Source organism: Piliocolobus tephrosceles, chromosome 6 (assembly GCF_002776525.5).
Source record: "Piliocolobus tephrosceles isolate RC106 chromosome 6, ASM277652v3, whole genome shotgun sequence".
NCBI lineage: Eukaryota > Metazoa > Chordata > Mammalia > Primates > Cercopithecidae > Piliocolobus > Piliocolobus tephrosceles.
In genome coordinates this window covers 24,515,465-24,533,405 of record NC_045439.1, presented here as the reverse complement: position 1 = coordinate 24,533,405, position 17,941 = coordinate 24,515,465, and positions in this window count along the sequence as shown.

Here is a 17,941-nt window from a genome sequence, read left to right as displayed (position 1 = left end):
TAATACAGTGGTCTTGAGCAATTAAACACAGATGCCACATGGTCTATGAGTTTAGGTTGTGGGCTTATACTCAAAAAAGTACTCCCTGCAATGCTCCTTATGCAGTGTCAACAGACTCATTCTCTATAACGCTATACAGTGTATTTACTTGTTTTTAGAGTTCATTGGCAGTCAGAGACAGAAATCACTAGAAGACATTACTCTGATAGCAGCAAGAGTGTCCAGAAAATTTCCTAGCAGTATGGGAAAAAAAGCACAAAATCTTACAGGTGCTACCTCAGTCTCACGCAAATCTTACTTATTGATGGAAATGTTGAATCAATAGCTCCTTCTGTCAAATGACAGAACCCCAGTCTCTACCCCCATTCTTCTCTGCTTTTCCCTGGGATGCCCTGGAGATATGAGTGAGGGTGGGGTGGACTAGTCATATTTGAAATCAGCTAACTGAACCTCTTCGGATTCTCTGCTCCAAGTGCTTCCCCTGAGACTCTATTCTTAGCCAATGTCTGCTGTTACTTTATTGGCCCCATTGACACTGCCTGCTATCACCCACTGGCCTACTAACTACTCTCTGTTCACAGCTTGCAAGCCATATTACACCCCACAGTATTCCACAGTTATGACATTCTATAGGTCAAGAGATATTCTATAGGTCAAATCCACTGTAATGAGAATTCCCAGGGCTGAGAAAAAGGAGTTAGAAAATTTGATTCTCTTTGTTGATTGCAGGCAGCCTTCACTTCAAATATCATAGCTACAAATTTTTTTTTCTAACAAAATATCTATTAACCTCATGAAAATAGGAGAACTAATAATGTAACTGGAGAGTGTTGAAGTAGATCATTTAATTCTACTTGCTATAATGTATAAGCCAGAGGTCTGAACTAGCCAGAACCACTAAACATATAACGGAGAAAGTATAAGATCTCAAAAATTATAAAAGCCTTAGACTCTTTAATGAAGAAGGAAATGGTCTGCCCACCTCAAATTTCCTTTCAGGTATTACGGTAATAACTGTTTTAATGTTGTAAATATCATGATAAAAAAGCAATAAATATTTAAATCATATTTGTTGTTTCTTTTTGTAAATTCACAGCCATATATAATCTTTTCAGGAATAAATTTCAATTAAAATAGTTAAAACACAAACGATTTCATCCTAAAGTGTAAGCCTCAAGTAACTTGGAAATTTGCGTGGAAGTTCTTCATTCTTTGTTACTAATGCATAAATAAGATCTCATTGAAATCAGTACTGTTAAAAGACCTATAAATGCTCAAAATTATATTAATTTTTATAATATTTTTGATAGCCTAAATATCTGGTGCTCAGTGCTAGGTTTGGTACATACATTATTTCAAATACAACAATTCTGTAGTGTGATGAGTCAACTGAGGTTCACAATGGTGATTTACCAAAGGTCATACTGGAGAGATAAAATTTGAGCCCTAATTTTTTAAGCGTTCAAAACCTTATTCTTTTTCATTTTCACCACACTGTAATACTAGATTCCTCTTGCCTAGCCAAGCTGATGAAATTTGAGGTTTATGAAAGATTATTAGAATGATTACAACAAGCTGTATTCCTTCATCATTTCTTACCAGTGGGAGAAGGAAGTATGACAAACAGGTGAGAAAAATATGGGGATATATTTTCTCAATAAAGCCTTGGAGATACTCAGATACTTCTGTAGAACTTTGTTTTCTGCCTCAAAGTGTAGTTTCTTTTTGCTACAAAATTTATCTTTAAAAAGCGTCATTGTAGGCCAGGTGTGGTGGCTAATGCCTGTAATCCCAGCGCTTTGGGAGGCCAAGGTGGGCGGATCACAAGGTGAGGAGTTCAAGACCAGCCTGACCAATATGGTGAAACGCTGTCTCTACTAAAAATACAAAAATTAGCCCGGCATGTGGCACACACCTGTAGTCCCAGCTACTTGGGAGGCTGAGGCAGAAGAATTGCTTGAACCCTGGAGGTGGAGGTTGCAGTGAGCCAAGGTCACACCACTGCACTCCAGCCTGGGCGACAGAGCGAGACTCCATCTCAAAAAAAAAAAAAAAAAAGAAAAAAAAAAAAGAGTCATTGTAGTATGCCATTGCCAGACTATGTACTAGCTAGACCATGAGCAAAGTGAACAGCTTAAAATATAATGAGTGATATTGCCCTTCTGTTTTCTTTGTCTTAAGAAAAATGAAAGAGCCGAAAAGGTTTGATAGTCTATTCATCCTTCCTACACTGTTCATAAAAGAACACACAGTGGGACTCAACACCCTGCAGTATGTTCAGAAGAGAATGATTTGGTTGATGGAATGATCTAAAATCCTACCAAGCATCAAAGAACTAGAAATCTCCAGCAGAGGGAGTGATGTCCTTTCAATTACCTTCCAATAGGGAGAAATTCTTATGCTAAAAAGCCTTAGCCTTCCTCTCTGTGATCTGAGAGGCCAGAAATAGAATGGAAGTTAGAAGGTAGACCTCTTCTCTCCACAAGAATGAGTTTCCTTACAATTTAGCCATATAAAATGTATATCATTGTCTCATAAGGTGGTAGATTCCTTACCACTGAGGAACTCAGGTGTTTGTACTCATGTACTGGGTGAGTATTATTAACACTTGGGGGAATAGTAGACCATTGGTTTCAGCGTAGATTTTTATTGAGTTTTCTGCTCCCTCTTCTCATCTCCCTTCTCCTCAGAATAAAATCTTACCTGGAATGCTAATCCTGTATATAAATCAGGTAAATATGATATTTCTGAAGCTAGATTAGGGCTGAAGCATCATTGAGGAACCACAGAGGTCCATGAAACACAGCTTGAAAACCACTAAAAATTCTTGTAATCCCAGCACTTTGGGAGGCTGCAGTGGGCAGATGGCTTGAGCCCAAAAGTTTAAGACCATGGCAACCTGTCTCTACAAAAAATATAAAAATTAGCCAGGCATGGTGGTATGTGCCTGTAGTCCCAGCTACTTGGGAGGCTGAGGTAGGAGGATCACTTAAGGCCAGGAGGTGGGGACTGCAGTGAGCCACTGCACTACAGCGTTGGAAACAGAGAAAGACATTGTCTAAAAACAAACAAAGAAACAAACAAACAAAAAACACTAAAAATTAAGTTTTGGATGGGAATTAGATATTTATGAGCCACCTTACTCTTCTGAAAATCTGAGTGAATGGAAACTTTAGATGTAGTGATGTTGACTTTCTAAACCTCAAACCTGAATTTGAACAAGGCAAACAATCTTAAATGCTCAGTCTGTTTCTTCTCTCTCTTTTCTCTGTGTCTTAATGGAGCTGAAGGAGGCCAACAAGAAGATAATCATGAAGATTTTATTTAACATCACCTGTCTCCCTATTTTCACCCCCTTCCCCATTTTACCAAAAGAAACAAGTGCGACAAACAGGTGAAAAACAAGGAGACTTGCTTGACTATTGCAATGCTAGAGTCTGACTGCCAGGCTTCTTCAGAACTTTATTCCATGCTCCAAAGTGTTTGCTATTGCTACAAATGCTATCTTGAGAAACAATCATTTTGTATTGCCTTTATAATGGAATTTTGAAAGGTTTTCAACTGTGTTTTGAAAATTGAAGCCGGGTAAGGATTTTTGTTTGGGGTGGAGGAGACTAAGTCTTTTAAAACTTCTTTTACCTAAATAAAAGTTTCATGACTACTACATTTCATTTAATCATCCTCCCAAAGGTCTTTATTTACTTCCAAATGTCATCTCTAAATTATATATCTTCAGGGATTCTCATCAATTGTGTTCCCTGAAGCTCCATGGTGCCTGTCAAGTTGAATTATAATTTTAAAAAATGACAGGTTGGAATTGAACTTTTTTATTTTCAGCATGGGTCAACACAGAGTTCTTTCTGAAACCACCAGAGTAGGTAGAACTGAAACTTTGGCACCTACCACAACTTAAGTTGCTTTGTCAAGTCAGGTCTGGTTCCAGAGTATGATCTACTTCCTCCTTTTCTCAAAAGTAAGGCCAGTCTACAAGTTAAGTTTTTCAGAGCCTGGATGGCCAAGGATCAGCTCCTGGATCCTCCCTCTATGAGTCCTTAAGAGTTTCTAGGTACATTTGGCCATACTGTATGTTATTTTACTAAGAGAAACCTTACTCTGTTTCTTGACAAGTAATGAGCCATTGACCTGTATTTATTGTTGCTATTGATCTGTATTTATTGTTTAGCAAATATTTGTTGAATGCATTGATATCATACTGGCATTTGGGCATATCCCCTGGCCTAATGGAGATATATTTCAAAAATGTATGTTTTATTAAAATTAGAAATATATATATATATGTGTATATGTGTGTGTGTGTGTGTATTAGGTTGATAATGATAATGATGATGTTTACGTGTACCTTAGACTTCTCTTTCAGTCAACCAAGAAAAAAAAAATGGACTCTTTCACTAATGAGATAGAAACTGGAAATGAAATTTCCAGGCCCTATACTGTAGAAAGAGAATTTTATCCTCCCTATATAGCAGGTGTGATAAATTGTATTCATCCAAATTTATGATGATCTAGCTGATTATCATCTAGTGGAGATTGTTCCCATAACTTGGGCACTAATGTGATAACAACTGTTACCATTTATGGAATGTTCATATTTTATTATCTGTATGCATTATCAAATTTAATTACAGCAATTATAGTAAATGATTTTATTATCCCTATTTTATAGATGAATAAATAGAAATCCAAGGGTCATAGGATTTGCCCCAAATCACAAAACCACCAGTGTCAAGAGTTAGTTCTGCTTGGTTCCAGAACAAAAGTTCTTTCTGTGGTATTGCCTGGCTCCCACTGCCCTTCTCATGCCTTTGGAATCAATCAAGACCTCATAACTGAGCAGGTGTGAATGTTGTTCAACTAGTGGCTATGCTGCTGGAGGGAAATTTTTTATTTTAATTTTTAAAGTTTTGCGGGTTGAGGGGAAAAATTTATGAGACATTATACTACTACTCTATTGGATCAGGAATCAACCCAGGTTCAGAGTCTCCCAGAGTACAATTCTGTGTTGCCTCATGACCTGCAGAATAATCTGTGCTTAATGTTTACTAATGGTGATGAAAAAGCCTCCAATCACTCTATTCCTATAGTGCTATTGTGAGAAGTTTCTTGACATGCTTTGCTAGAGTTTGTTGAGAACCAAGGGAGATCCTGGACTGTAGGAAATAACATTTCCCTCCAATCAAAAGACAGAAATACTTCTAGATCATTTATAGAAGATGTCTGGTAAATTCCAAGCAACACATCTTACCTCAAGGGCTGAGATTTAACCTGTTAGAGGGAATATCCCAAAGTAAAGTTGTCAGCACCTGCTAGTTAAACCCTACATTTTGAAATGGTGGAAAACATCCATACTGACATAAGAATTTTGTCTCTAACCTGTAGAATTTATAAACTTAATTTAGTACAATTAATGCAAATCATCCCTCATGGATGGGCCTTAGTTCATGAATTATTTGGTTTGTAATGAGCTTTCTTCAAATGATGAGAGATTGCTTTGTGTTGAGCTTGTATCTTTGCCATCAATACAGCAAATTGCCTGTAATTCATTAGGGCCCCATGCAACTTCCAAGTCAACAGGGACTAGAACAGAGGAAACACAGGGCTGAAGTGGAAAAATATATTGAGGAGTAGGGTTTTCAAGGTTCTGATTTTGCAAGTTAACCTTTCACAAGGATTGAAGCCAACTAAAATTGTGTATAACAAAATCTAATTCTCCTCTCCCTCTATCCTCGAATTAGAGGTATAATTAAAATTTCATCAGAAAAACAAAAACACAAACAAAAGCAAAAAACTCCACCTGAGATTTTAGAATACTATTGCTGTTATTTTTATCTCCTAACTTCGACTGAGTTTCCCCTTTGGATGATATTTATCCCTTGATATTCTTCTTAGTACTCTGAAAAACCACAGAGATGCCCACCCAGTCTAAAAGACAACAGCTCTACCTGAACAATCCAGGCAATGAAGAAAAAAACAACAAGTAATGACAAAAACATCTACCTTGGTCTAGTTTTGAATTTTGCCTCAGTCTGGATATTTGTTGTTAGGTGTTTGTTCACATTTAATAGACACCTTTTGTATCCCATAGATTTGCTAGGTTTGGACTCAGCATATAGATTCATTTATTTGTTTTTTCATAGACTCAATCTATGAGGTAGCTATGATGATTATACATATACATATGAAGCCCCATTATACAGATGAAGAAGCTATAATTTAGTAGTAAGTGATTTTCTTAAAGTGTTGTATTAGTCCTTTCTCACACTGCTCCAAAAAAAAAAAACTGCCTGAGACTGGGTAATTTATTTTAAAAAAAGAGGTTTAATTGACTCACAGTTCTGCATGCCTGGGGAGGCCTCAGGAAACTTACAATCATGACAGAAGGGGAAGCAGGCACATCTCACATGGCAGCAAGTGAGAGAGCATGTGAAGGAAGTGAAGGGGGAAGAACCCCTTATAAAACCATCAGATCTCATGAAAACTCTCTCACTACCATGAGAACAGCATGGGGAAAAATACCACCATGATCCAATCACCTCCCTGTCTTGACAGCTGGGGCTTACAGGTCCCTTCCTCAACATGTGAGGATTACAATTTGAGATGAGATTTGGGTAGGGACACAGAACCAAACCATGTCAAGCATCTTCCCCCAAAGTTTTACAGCTGGGATTTTTTTTTTTTTTTTCTTTTTTTGAGACGGAGTCTCGCTCTGTCGCCCAAGCTGGAGTGCAGTGGCCAGATCTCAGCTCACTGCAAGCTCCGCCTCCCGGGTTCACACCATTCTCCTGCCTCAGCCTCCGGAGTAGCTGGGACTACAGGCGCCCGCCACCTCGCCCGGCTAGTTTTTTGTATTTTTTAGCAGAGACGGGGTTTCACCGTGTTAGTCAGGATGGTCTCGATCTGCTGACCTCGTGATCCGCCCGCCTTGGCCTCCCAAAGTGCTGGGATTACAGGCTTGAGCCACCGCGCCCGGCCTACAGCTGGGATTTTTAATCCACTGTTTCAAATTACCTAGAATTGGTTACATTTGAAAGAAGATATAGTAGCAGTATAGTCAGAAAAGGGACAATTGAAGTGTAGTCTACCACCATCGACTTGACTAGCTGTTACTGGGTGGAGGATAACTTTTTTTTCAAAATTAGTTAACTCTTTCAGGACATACATCCTGAGATACATATATACAGAGAGATATAGATATATCCTGAAAGATGTAAATCCTGCATATGTATATATATATATGTGCAAACTTCTTATGAAAAATTTTAAGCTGTCAAGTATTTGACCTCTGAAGATTTTTCCAGAATTAACTTTTTCCAGAATTAATTTTTGAAAATATTCCCATAGGTATCCCCACTTCAGCTTAATTGCAATGGAATTATTATTATTATTATGCCATTTGTGTCACCCCTTGTGCCTTTGTTCATGGTGGCACTTATGTAAATTCTTCATATCCTTAAGTTCTAAAGTGCCACTTCCTCTGTGAATCCTTCCTTGATAGTCAGTCAAAGTTAAATACTCTCTCATTTAGGTGCTTTCATCGAGTTATGTATATAATTATGTCACCTCCTTGTATTTGAGTTAGTTATTACGAACTCCTTGAAGGCCAGTCCTTTTTCTCATCCAACTATAGGCTTCCAAACGTTCTTATTAGTTTTAAATAAGAAAGAAAAACAGGGACAAAATGTGAAATAATTGAATAGAAAGAGAGATTTTTTTTTTTTTTTTTAACTTAGGCATCAAAGGAAGAAAAAACTTCATGGAAGAGAACAAATGTAGCACACTTTTCTCTGTTTTCATCATTCTTAAAAATAAAGATTTCTTCTTTTCCATTTACCTTTTGAAAATACATGTTGAGAAGTTTTTTGCTTGGTGAATGAGATCTAATTATGTGTTACTAATTTATTGGAAGAGGCAAGAGTTTACTGGGTCTCCTGATATTGACTAGCATTTTGGTCTCTTGTGCAATCACACTCAGGACCCCAGTGTGAACATCACTGTGCTCCTAGATAATTGGATCTGTGTTCAGAGTTTGATATATCTGCCCAGAGAGGATTGGCTTAAACTCAGAGGCAAAGTTTAAAATAGTAAAAGTGGAAGGAGTAAAGTAAGAGGACAGGTTTTTTTTTTTTTTTTTTTTTTTTTTGAGTTGTTAATTGAATCATTAAAAATGCCATTTCGAAACAGGGAAGGTAGTGTGTATTAATTGCAAGCATTAAAAAGAGCAATAAATGTTACAGCACATCTTTTAGCCATGAGTATTGAGAGCTGTTAACAGAATTTCACAAGTGGAAGATTCACCCAAATGTATTTGATGAACATTTGCATTCTTGCCTTGTGCCTGGCACTGTCTTGAGTCTGAAGAAATCTTACCTACGGAAGGTTGGGATCTGTTGTGGGAGGACAGATCATGCAGAAATTGGAGGGGTTGACATGGATGTCTGGAAGCACCAAGGAGGGAACAAATAACTCTCTCCAAAGAAATCTGATAAGGCTTCACCTCGGAGGTGACGTCGGCCTGGCCAAGAAAAAAAAAGTGAAGCAGAGCATGTTATGCAGAGGGTACAGGCTATGCTCAGCTTTGGAGGTGTTAAAAGGTGTGTTCAGGAATATTGAATAATCCAGTGTAGTAAGATGCAGTGTTGGCAGCCTCCATGTTTCCTGAAGTGAGGCTGGAAATGTAAGGTAGGGAGGGATGATGAAGTGTCATCTATCCTGTGACAAGAGGTTTGAACATTATCCCAGGTAATAGCGCCTTTAAAAAGGAATTAATTTAGTGCAGGAGGGGAGGGTAGTACAACCATATACCATCATTCCTTATAAGGACTTTTTATTATTTCAGTCCCTTAGGACTAAATTTACAAGCATGAAAACAATGATCTACATTAAAAGGAAGTGTCAATGCTTTAAGGCCAGAGGAACCATCAACCAAATAACTGGCAGCATTATTTAGGGTGAAATAAATCAGGTCCTGTCCCTGAGTGGGTTTGCCATTCTCTTCCAGTTTTTCCCGTGAGTACAGATTGTAAGCTTTCTGGAGAATTATCTCTGCAATTAAAATGCTAGAGTCAGTGCTAAATTATTTAAACCTCAATAATTGCTTGATGACTAGTAATTGTGGACTTTGGGAACTTTTGCAGAGTTAAATGCAAGGACTCTGAAAGGTCATTAAAATTCCCTAATGTTTTTCCCCATGCGTGCAAGACTTTTGGGTCTTTACAACCTCAAGTCTTAAGCAGGAAAGGAGCAATGAATACTTTTTAGAGGCTGACTAGGATGATCAAATCTATCTAAGATGTTAAAATGCAAATTGTGTGAAGCTCTTTCTTACTCTGGAAAGGGGCCACATCTCTTACCACAATGGACTGATGAATGCACAGCTCAATTAGCAACTCTGCCTCCAGTGGGAGATCAGCAACTTTTCAAAATACCTTTATTCAATGTCATTTTTTCCCCAGCCCTTTGACTAAACAGATAAATATTAAAATTCATTTTCCTCCTCCCTCTGTGTCTTTCTTCAAGGGTCTTTTCTTTTTTGTATTATCTCCCTCTCATAATATGGACTGTTTATCTTGAGATTCTACTTGGAAGAACAGAAGGATTCTGGCAGGGTTAGAAGTCGTCTCTTCTGACTTCTCTATTTCAACTTCACTTAAAAAGTCAAAGGTGTAAGTGCAGATTTGAGGAAAAGAATTAAATGTTTGAAACATGGGTTTTATCAGGCTTTTCTCTTTGGTTCTCCTTCTGGTCTCTAAGGAGGTAAGAAAGTGTGAATTTTGAGATTTTTTTCAACCCAATCATTTATCCAATTGCTACAGAAATAAAATTAGGTTAAAAAACCAGGCAAACAAACTGATCACAAAATTCTATCTATATCTCTTGAATGTAAAATATTTAACAAACCAAAAGAATTAAACTCATTAAATGGAAAAATGAATGGAGGAAGCATTCATAAAAGGGCATTATACAAACTGTGGGGATAGACCAGAGAAGTAACTAATCCCAAAATGTTTCTTTCTTTCTTTGTTTTTTTTTTTTTTTTTTTAACTCTGATAAGGGATATAAATAAGGAGAAAAATTCAAGCTTTTTCTATGTATCAAACTATTCCTTTAAAGAAGCCAGAACATTTCTTCCTTCTCTACAGGCTGAGTTGAAGTGGGGAAGAGGCAATAGCCTGACTCTGGGAGTGGGCTCTTCATTTTTCTACAACCTGGGTAGGGTGAGGGGGGTTGTACTATTAGTGTTATTTTTGTTTCCTCCAGTTCCTACTTTTTGCACCTGGTGAATAGGGCTTAAGTTGTACTTCAATGCTATTATTTGAACACTAAATATTATTTTTGTAGTAATTACATCTTTTAGTGCATTCATAAATGGTCTAAAATGATTACTATGGAACTCATTTTACTGCCAAGATTAAATTTATAGGCAATATGCTAAGCAACTCAATTCAACAAATATTTATTGAGTACCTCCTCTTTATTAGTGCTGGAGTTAGATCAATGAACAAGGAAATTGTCCTACCTGCAAGGAGGTCACAAGCTGGTAAGATCACGGAAGAATTGTTGAAAAGAGCCAAACTAAATGCAATGAACTCTGTAAGTATGTGGTGGAATGTAGATCCTAGAAACCATTTTTTGTTTTCTTTTGAGGTTAATAATGAATGCTTTTTGGTGCAAACTTAATTATCAGATGGTATGTGGCAGCTTCAAGCTAATTTTATTTTATTATTGTTTGGGACAGTCTCTCACTCTTGTCACCCAGGCTGGAGTGCAATAGTGTGATCATGACTCACTGCAGCCCCAACCTCTTGGGCCCAACTGATCCTCCCAACTCAGCCTCCTGAGTGGCTAGGACTACAGGCATACACCACCATGCCTGGCTAATTTTTTAATTTTTTGTAGAGATGAGGTCTCACTGTCTTACTCAGGCTGGTCTCAAACTCCTGGGCTCAAAGGTTCCTCCTGCCTTGGCCTCCCAAAGTGTTGGGATTACAGGTGTGAGCCACTGCACCTGACCTAATTTTGATATTAGGTTAATATTAGATTTAAAAGAAAGTCTTACATTCTAAATATAGAACTTGAGATGTTCCCCCAGAAGGAAAATGAAGAGTTCAACACAAAGGTGTTGGAGGCCCAACACAAAGAGTTCAACACAAAGGTGTTGGAGGTCCCAAAACATGGCAGAAGCTGAGGCTCACTTAGAGGAGATGACTAGGAAAATCATTCTGGAAGCACAAATAGCTGAGGCACCTTGAGAAGAGGGACATCAACTATTGATTTCTATTGTTTAATTTTATATTGTTTGCTGAGCTATACGTGTGAAGAACTGGCATAAGTTCCTCACCCCAACTTTCTCAATTGACTTAAACCTTTGGAGTTATGTACTATATATGACATTGACTTAGTGTATTACCTAATATGGACATTCTGGCACACTGAGAAAGCATGTGAGAAAGAGAGAGAGAAGTTGAATTTGGCAATATTAAAATTTAATAAGAAGCCTTTTAATTTCAGCATGTATGTAAATTGTGACATTTCAAAAATAAATTTTATTTTTATTTTTTGATTTAAATGTAGGGAGCTTGTGGGTACCATTCTTTTTTCAAAACTTATGTCCTTTAAATGACTTAATACAGCCTGCTCAGTGTTATGTTATAGAGTGACAGAACTGAGGTAGTGCCCACTGGGTCACAGTAAGAGAGAAGGGAGAACACACCAGAAGGTAACAGATTATAAACAGATTATAAACTCAGCAGATGCAGGTACTTGGAACCTGAGATACTAAAGAGAAAAGTAAGTCCTCTAAGAATCTCAAGGGCTAGTGCTGCAATAGAAATGTAAGCCAATTCTTAGCTTCCATCTCAAGGGACAAGGAAATTCAGCAAGCTGAATGACTTGAGAGAATTCAAGGCTGACAGCCAGGTTACATATGCCACTGAAGTGTAATGCATATTTAGTCATGGTGCTTTCCCTAAGCAGTCCTGGAAGGGAAGGGTAATGTTTGCAAATAGGATTCTGAAAATAGCTTTGTGAGATCTTTATTAATTGCTTCTCTTTATTGAGCATTTTAAAAAAGATAACTCTGACTTCTGAGTAGAGAATAGACTGTATGAAGTGAGAGTAAGTCAGGGACCTGTTAGGAGACAATCACAAGTTGTATCAGACTATAGCATATTAGAAGTTTGTAGAAAACCTTCCTTGCATAGCATACCTGAAAACACTGGATAAAAAAAGAAAGCTCATTATCTTTAATGTATAATGGAATTTAAGGAAAAGTAATGGAATTCCTCCAAAGTCAGAAAGTATATATTGAATGCACAGGGTTAAACATACTCTAGTGCAGGAGTTGGCCCTGGTGTTCTGTTATCTACCATTCTTGACAGCCAACGATTTCAATTTTATATGGGGCCAAAGCATGGTAGGAGGTCATATCTGCAAGTCCTGTAAAAAGCTGGGTGCCCCATGGAATAGTGACATCACTGGGTAAACTAGTAAAAATCTGTCCCTCTTTCCAAAGGAGCATGGCTGTAGGGATACTTATCTATATTGACTTTGGCTCTGAACATTGCAGAAAATAAAAAAGTCCTCTCTGAGAACTGCTGACCATAGCCCACACTTGTACAGATTTAGTTTCTGAATTAACAATCTCTGGAAGCCCTGAAACTCTAAAGCCTAAAATTTAGTGTTAATTAGACTCTCAAGATACTGAAAAATGCATATATAAACCTTCCCTGGAGGGATGAAGTCAAAAATTCCACAACATTCTATTATGAGCCCACAATCCTAAAGATATGAGAAATCAGCAAAACTAACAAACCACGGTCATACCACAAAATTACAGCTATTGAAATGATCAAATACAGTTTATAAAATAAATATATTAAATTAAATTAAAAAAAAAAGACTAGAAAGAAACAATCAACATTGACCTGGTAGATCTGAAAAAGAACCAACTATAACTTGCAAGGTGAAGAAGGTAATTAACATTAGAACCAATGTACAGTGTGAACAAGTTAGACACAACTGAAAGAAAGATTACTGAACTGAAAGATGGAGCTAGAAAAGTTGCCTGGAATGCAGCAAGGAGGTGGACAATATGTACACGATTTTAAGAGACATGAAGGATAACATGAGGATACCCAACATGAATCCAGTCATTGTTCTAGGAGATCATAGAAAAACATGGAATAAAGCACAGGTTGAAAATTTGATTGAGATTTGATTGAAGAAATGCTTGAGATTTTCCAAGAAATGATGAAACACTCCAATTCTCTCATTCCAGAATGTCAATGAGTCTCAAGCATAATAAATAAAAATAACTCCCTGTGTAGACGTATAGGGAAACTGAAAGACTGCCAAGGCAAAATGAGGTTATATTAAACTTCAGGGGAGGTAGGTTACAGGAGTAATTATCAAAGTGAAAAGGTGTGGGCAGATTCAGGCAATGTTTCAGTGCTTACATTAGTACAATTTGTTGATGGGATAGGTTTAGGGGATGAGGAGAAAAGGGTATCAAGGATGACTGCTACAGCTGGGCTGATGACTGGTGGTGTATGCACCAGGAAAGGAAAGCTGTGTTTTGCCCCTTCATGTGCGGGCATGGCACCCACACTGAATACATGGGAGGGAGGAAAATGTAGCCAGCATTCCACACTTATTCATGTCCAGTGTACCCGTTTCTGCCCACAGAGCTCCCCCAGCCAGTCCGTTGACGGACAGACGTGAAAGGCCATAAAATAACCTGGGGGCTCAGCCTCCAGACGGTTGTCTGGAGCTGTGGGGCTTCAAAGAGGAAAAATGGGTGGTTGTCAGGAAACTCAGTCGATGTGACTTGGAGAGAGCCTAAAGCCAATGCCTTGAGTGAAAAGGTGACATTTCTGCCCAGGCTCTTTTCTGAGACAGCAAGCAATTTTAGTTCAATTCCCACCAGGGTTTTCCTGTCACTTTATCCGCAGGTGCAATCTGAATCTTGCATTGTTCAAGCCAGTCAGTCACTGTCACTTCTCCTTGTTTCAGCAAGATATTTTTTCAGAGCTTTCTGGTTTTCCTTAAAATGTTTTCAAGGGCAATGTGTACTATTATAAGCATGGCTAAAAGAAGAAAGGCTTCGTTTTGAAGCTACAGCTTGTCCTGGGCTTCTGAATGGGAAATAGAGTTTTCTGGACATTTGGATTGCTTTCTGCATGACACTTTCGATAAAAAAGAACCAATCATTTTGCAAAACCCTGTAATAATGTTTTATACTTTTTAAAAAAAATTCAAATCACATTTTGAAACAGGCTCAAAGGATATGTTTTCTGTTTTCTAGTGACTGACTCTCCAGCTTCTTCCTTATCCCCGAGTGAATCCTCTGTCCCCTTTGAAGCGTCTGGGAATTGCACTCCCTGACTTCTCCAAACCCATCTTCTGTTTTCCCTCTGAAGTTTCTTTGCTTACCTTCAAATTCAGAACACCTCCTGGGCTCAAGCGATCCTCCTGCCTCAGCCTCCCGAGTAGCTGAGGCCACAGGTGTGTACCACCATGCCTGGATAATTTTTATTTCTATTTTTTGTAGATATGGGGCCTGGCTCTGTTGCCTAGACTGGTCTCAAATTCCTGGACTCAAATGATCCTCCTGACTCAGCATCCCCAACTGTTGGGATTACAGGCATGAGCCATGTGCCAGGCTCATTTTGATTCGTAAGGCTGTTTTACTTTGGGTGCTGACTGTTTCAGTTGTGAATTCTCCAGACCTTGCCTTTCTCTTTGAGGAGAAAGAGAACAAAGGATGGAAGAGAGTAGATAAACAAGAAATGGAAGTGTGGGGTAAACAGATGTAGAGGGAAGAGAGTACGACTGGATTTAAGATAAGCGAGGAATGAAAAATGGAGCAGCTGGAGGTCATTAGAGCAAGAGATGACTGAAAACATGTTCCCAGGGAACCTCCAGAAAACATGGAGAGAGCGCTGGAATTTCCACATTTTAAGGTAAAGAGTGATTCTGGAAGGATTCTGTGGGCATCTGGGTGGCAGATGTCCAGGTTACACTTAAAGATAAGGAGGTGGGATCATTGAGGCCTTAGTGATAAACCCATAAACTTCCTAAAGATGAGGAATCTGGGGACTTAAGGGTTTTTGTGGATTGCCTAAGGTCCAAGTTGTTACTAGCAGAGCCAGAATTAGAAGTGAGGTTTCCCGATTCCCCATCTAATTCTCATTCTAGGATGCTGCAGCTTGTAAGCTGATTCTGGTACTAATAGACTGGGGTTTTCCATTCCCCTGGGAAGTTTGAGGCTATTATTAGACAGCCTCAATGGGATAGAAACAACTCAGAGGGGCCCAGTTCCCTTCGTGGTGATTTAAATGTTAATTCCTTGGCACTTCTCCAGGCAAGTAGGAGATCAGAAGGCAACTGAGGAACTGGGCCTATTCTAGGAAGCCCCAGTCTGTGTTGTCGGTTAAGTCATGCTTTGTAGTCCTTGAAGACAGGATTAGAGGCTTGCAAGAGATTCCTAACAGAACCCAACCATCCTTTCATCTTGTGTCAATGGTAATATTTCTCCCTTTCTCTCTAGACTAGTAGAGGCATCCAGGAAGCTACTGAATCAGACATGCTTATATTACAAATCTGGACCTTTCTTTGGGAGCACTTGGTTGCTCTAGCACAGATGTAGTGCAGACAGGTGCTTGGTAAACTTGTATCTGTGTGTTTCTCTGCCAGAGCAACCTGCTCCATTTTCTCAGACATTTTAGCTGACTTTGTTGTTTCAACATCCAGCTACTTGGAAGCAAAACATCCAAGTGGAAAATAAAACTAGGCACTTAAAGATGTGGTGACTTAGTTTACTCTCCAACAAACATCTGGAAATTTGGAACATCTGGGTTGTTTGCTTTGAAACTTTCAGTTTTCATCTAGTTTATTTTTCTGTATATTAATTATGCCTTATTTATCCTGGTCCAGTTTTAGGCAATGACTGAGAGAAAGCCACCAATCAACAAGTGTGGCAATGACCTTGGGTTTAGGAGCTCATAAACTTTTGTAAAAGAACAGTTGGAAAGTACTGAAAAATATCAAGAAGAAAGAAAAAATGGTCCATTTTTCTACTACCAAATATGGTCACTGTTTTGACATTTTAGCAATATTTTTATCTTGTCATTTTTTTCTATATGTGGTTTTGTCAAAGCATAATTCTTACAAGCACATTATACATCTCTTATCCATATTTTATTTCCTTATATAACAAATTAGCATTTTTCATGCTAACAAAATATTAGAATGCTATTTTAATTACTGTATTAATTATATGGCCACACCGTAATCTACTTAAGAGATTATCTCTCATTGTTTATTATTTAGATGATTTCCAATATTTGGTGGTACAAGTAGATTTTTAGCTTAAGCCTTTTCTGGATTTGGAATTTATTTATTTGGACAACTACCTAAAGTTGGAATTAAAGGTTATTTTTTAAAAGGTTTGGGTTGACCAGGTCTTAAAGGGACTCACATCTTCTAGATTTTTTCCCTTGAGGCCAAAATCAATACCTAAATTATAATAGTGATTCTCAAATTCTTTATCAATGAGAATCTTTAAAAAATGCTTATGTATTTTTATCTTTTAAACTACTTTTGTCTGCCACAACTAATTGTGCAACATGTGATTTCTATTTTCATGTATTTGCTATCAAAGGCATACATAATGAAGTATATACTTATCTTCTGTCTTCTCTCAAATGGCTAAGATGGGCCAGTTGCCTCAAAGTAAGAGTTTGTGTCCATCAGCTTGAGCTGTATGTTTTCTTGGTATTATTAGATTGGAATGGAGTCCAGAAGGAGTGGGAGGTAAGGATGGTGAGTTGGAGCTAAATTATTTAGGGAGAACCAAAGTTTAAGGCAAGGAAATAGGAATGTTGTCAGATTAAAAGGGCAGGAAGACGATGGTGATTCTATACTTTCCATATAAAGGATGATTAAACTAGAAGGAAATTTTATATTTTAATTTAAAAAAGTTCAGAGACAGAGCAGTTCCAAGGTTACACAATGGATCAGTGATGTAACCTAGAATCTAGGCTTTTTCTTACTTCTTATTCTTCCACACCCAGGATGCTAGCTTTGTCTTGATGCTTGTTTACTTAGGGTCACACTATGGCATCGCGTTCTTGATCAAAGGAATCCGAAGGCGTCCCAAAACTTTCAAAGACGTTCAGAGGCAGAAATAAAGAATAGTTTTTTTTAATCAGATATCTCTCTCTTTATCGTAAGGAAAATATTTTCCAGGAGCCCCTCACTGCCTTGCTCTCAGATGTCATTGGACAGAATTAGATCTTCCATCCATATCTGAGTCAACCACTGGCATGGTAGTCTTAAATTAATCAGAGTTCAATCCTTGGGAAAAAATTGGTCCATCTTCTCTGAGTGTTTTGCTGCCCATGTCTGAAAAAAGAATGTTATCACTATAATTTTTTTTTTGCAAGAGTGGAGAAATGGGTTTGTTAGGGATATTGCATACGGCATCTGCTATAGCCAGCATCCTTATTTGAGGAGGATGCTAGGTGATTTCTTTATGCTATTTTTGTATAAAAAACATTTACAAATTTTGAAGGTGGTTTTTTCTTGGAGAAATTTGTGTGTATGGTAGGGGAAGCAGTGATTAAAATTATGGGGCTAAAGCTTCCAAAGCCACCTGATGGTTCCTCCATAGAAGGATGGGTAATCAAGGTCAGCATTCAAAAGTAGTTTAAGTGAAGCAAGAGAGAAATAGATTTTGAAGCAAGATAGAGAGGTTTGGGTAATTTTTATGAACAATGTTGGAGATTATATGAATTGTCAGAAGGACTGTCTTCTTTGATGCATTCTGCGTCACACTAGTATAAAAGTTCTGAGTCAGGGCAGCCAGTAGGTAACAGACAAGAATAAAGAATGGTAGTTTGATTTCTACTAGGTTGTTTGAAGT